At 36.4% G+C, this 3891-nt stretch overlaps 1 non-coding gene across 1 annotated transcript; it reads right to left on the bottom strand.

The window, feature by feature from the left end:
• Positions 1-3474: 3474 nt before the first annotated feature.
• Positions 3475-3581, bottom strand: LOC131178969 (small nucleolar RNA R71). The gene has a single exon (XR_009147976.1). It is a non-coding gene; the product is annotated as a small nucleolar RNA R71 (small nucleolar RNA).
• Between the last annotated feature and the right edge of the window lie 310 nt (positions 3582-3891).

Consider the following 3891-nt stretch of genomic DNA (forward strand, 5'->3'; position numbering starts at 1 on the left):
AGAATAAAATATTTAAACAAGAATTATTGTGCACAAACCTGACGTGAGTAGCCTCTAAGCCTTGACTCAGTCTCTCAGAACTTCCAAATCTTTTTCAGCTGAAACACACAGTTTCATAGTGTTTCAGTACCATAACTTAACATAAGTCCGAAAATAAATTTAACTTTATTTTTACTAGTTCTATTGCGTTAAATTCGACGTTCTCGAAGTTTTTGTGTTTCGAGTTACTATTTACTACACTATTCAAGTCAAATTGTTGACTTTTTAAGACTTAATAGGTATGGGAACTCCAACTTCACCCACATACCACATTTTGGTCATTAAATTTGTTGGTTTTGGTCATTTTCTCAAAGCTTAAATCCTTTTGGCCAAATTGTCAAATTTTCAGTTTTGGTGCTCCAAGTTGCACTGTTCCATTGGTCAATCTACTGTTGGAATTTGGCAAAACTTCCTTCATAGAAAATGTTTCTTATTGTCTTAAGTTTATTCTCATTTTTGGATTACCCCAATTGGAGTTTTTTAGCTCAAGCTATGGCCCTTTGAATCAGGGCTTCCGGATGGAAAATAACCCAGATTTTCTGGGCAAATTTTGGTGTTGGCAGATTTGAGTCACCAACTTGGGGTGGCCAAATGGCTTGGTTGCTGGCAGAATTTGGACTTGTGTTCTTCATAAAAGTTTTAGGTCTATAACCCATCTAATCACTGGTAAAATTCCAGGTCAATTTGACCTGCCTAGCTCGAGTTATGACCAAATGAACATACACTGTTCATTTGGTCAGTTTGTACACTGGCATACTGCTCTTATTCAACTTTGGTCAATTTGGTCACTAGGTTTTGGTCACTTTTTGGGCATGGTTCCTAAATGAAAATTGTGTCATTTTATGTCTATTTTCATCCCCAATTGGTACCATATCAATTGGACTTGTAAAATTTCAATTTTGGTCCTTCAAAGTTGACTTGGTCATGCTGCCAGCAGCATGACCATATACCCTCCGAATTTGGCTTCAACTCCAACAATTCAAACACAACTCATTTGGTCACAATTGACCATTTTTCACTTCACAATAGGTCAAACATGCCATTTACTCATTTCTTACATTTTTGGTTCACAAACCCTAAGTCCCAAAACCCCAATTCACTTAATTGTTGCAATTAACTAAATTCAAAGCTTTCAACCATAATCAATCAACTAATGGAGGTCCATAAACTCATTTAAATCCATCAAATCATACAAGATCATGCTCCCCTTCAACAGGCCGAAATTTCAATAATGGTCCTCACCCCATATTTTTATTTCATTTCATTAATTTCTAAGCTCATTTTAACAACTAATGATGCATTTTATTAACTAATTGATAGTTAAGAGACTAACCTTTGCTTAGATCCTCAAATCTCAATCTTTTGTTCTCCTTTCTTCTTTCAATCTTCTTCTTAAGTTGAGATTACAAGCTCTAGTAAGGTTTTTATGGGATTTATGAAGGGTAAGTGAACAAATTAAAGCTTGAGTGCAAGCTTTAATGGAAGATTAAAAATGGTGAAATGAAGGAGAGAGTGAGGCGGCAAGGGAGATGGAAGATGACCAAATAATGTTTTTTTTTTTCTTTTCTTTTCTTTATTTATTTTAGGTTATGGAAGACCACAAAATCTAAATTAATAATTAAATTAATTAATTTATTTATGGCATCATGCATGAGGTCATGCATGATGTCATCACCTTTTTACTTTTTCATTTTTCTCTTTTTTTTTCTATTTTTCTATTAGTTCTTTAATTTAATTCTCGATTCTGAAATTTTTTTTCTCCGATTTTATTTGACAGTTAGGTCAGGAGTCAACTCTCGGGATCAATTGACCAAATTGCCCATCGCTGGTTCATCCCGGTTTGCAAATAATTCCATATTTCTTTCGGCTCCCTGACCTAATTATTTAACTGGCTTAACAATTCTTTTTCATGATTTTCTCTTTTCCACTGTGTTCATAAGGGTCCTAAGGACTGCGGCGTCATATTTTACGGTTCGAAATTTGAGTTTAAAACGACTTCGCAGTCGTTCCCGAGGAGGTCACCCATCGCTGTGACTCTCGGCTCGTTTAACTTCTTATATTCTGTTTTTCTTATTTATACTTAACTAATTAAACATTACTAATTATTTGTGTTTATGGTTTCTTTAGTTGTCTTAAGTATGGTTCCAATCCCCTTAATTGTCCGGACCGACACTGGTCACCGGAACAGTGAAATATACCAGGCTATACAAATAGGGGTGTTACACTATGTGTTAGTACCCACTTAGTATTGATTGCAGATATTAATTGAAGAACTGAAAGGTGAAGATTAATATTAGAAAATCGAGATCTTGAACCTAGGAAATCTGACCTAGAGATAGGCAGATACCTTTGTGGAGTTGCAAAATTAATCATAGATCTTAAAGGGTTTTAATTAACTTAATCACCATGAAAGTACGATTTAGGTTAATTAAAATACACCTTGAGTGCCTTGAGAGAGGACTTAGGATATCCTAGGATTAATTTCCATCAAAGCAACTATTCTCAATCTGATGAATAGACAAGATTAAAATCAAGGTTGCAGTGTGAAATCTTAATTCTGGAATTATTTTTATAAATAGTTTAATTTAAAAAAATTACTTTCGGCATTTAAAATAGGTTTAACTCATTCTCCATCTATATTCGATAGCCCAAACAGTTAAAATAGCAGTGTAGCCTGGTACTTGCTAATTAAATTCCTCGTGGGAATGATACTCTACTCATCACTTTATTACTTGTTAGTGATTCGTGCACTTGCGGTGGTTGAAAAACCAGCAAACAAGTTTTTGGCGCCGTTGTCGGGGAACTTTAATTTTAGTAATATTAGGTGATAAGTAATTTAGTTGACTTAGGCAATTTCATTTATTGTTTAATTTTGTTTAAATTATTTTATTCTCTTATTCTTAGGTGATTGGTTTGGTACATGACCAGAACAAGACCAGAGGAAGAAGTCTTTGATTTGGATCCAAAGATAGACAGAACCCTAAGAACTATCAGGAGGGAGAGGAAACGTGACGAACAAGATCAAGGAAATCTAAAAATTCCAAATATGGCCAACAATAACAACAACAGGCCGAGACTCTTGAAGGACTACAGAGCTCCCTCCATACAAGGATTCCAACCTAGTGTTATAAGACCCACAGTGGATGCCAACAATTTTGAGCTAAAACCGGCATGGCCTAGATGATCCAATAGACCCAGTTTGGGGGTTCACCAACAGAAGATCCGCACTACCACCTCCAGTACTTTCTTGCCCTTTGTGACACATTCAAGATAAATGGGGTCTCTGATCAAGCCATAAGACTCAGAGCATTTCCATTTTCCCTTCTATATAGAGCAAGGAAGTGGTTACTTTCTCAACTAGCCAGAACATTCACTACTTGGGAAGACCTCTCACAAGCTTTTCTAGCAAGGTACTTCCCACTTGCAAAGACTGCAAAGTTGAGAGTTGAACTCAACACCTTTAGGCAAAGGGAAGGTGAATCACTCTATGACGCATGGGAGAGATATGAGGACCTATAGAGAGAATGCCCACACCATGGCATAGAAGATTGGCTCCTGGTTCAGAATTTCTATAATGGGCTGCTGCCTTCTACAAGGAGCACAGTAGATTCAGCAGCAGAAGGTGACCTGATGGATAAAATAGTGGATCAAGCACTTGAACTTCTGGAGAGGGTCGCATATCACAACTACAAGTGGTCAAATGAAAGGGGAAATATAAGGAGAACAGCAGGAATCCTAGAAGTGGATGCCCTACGCATGATAAATGCTCAATTTGACAAGCTTACAAAAAGGCTTGATAAAATGTAGGCTAATGCTATAGAGATGAATAGTCAACATGATGACAGCTATGGA

The sequence above is a fragment of the Hevea brasiliensis genome, chromosome 3 (assembly GCF_030052815.1).
Source record: "Hevea brasiliensis isolate MT/VB/25A 57/8 chromosome 3, ASM3005281v1, whole genome shotgun sequence".
Lineage (NCBI taxonomy): Eukaryota > Viridiplantae > Streptophyta > Magnoliopsida > Malpighiales > Euphorbiaceae > Hevea > Hevea brasiliensis.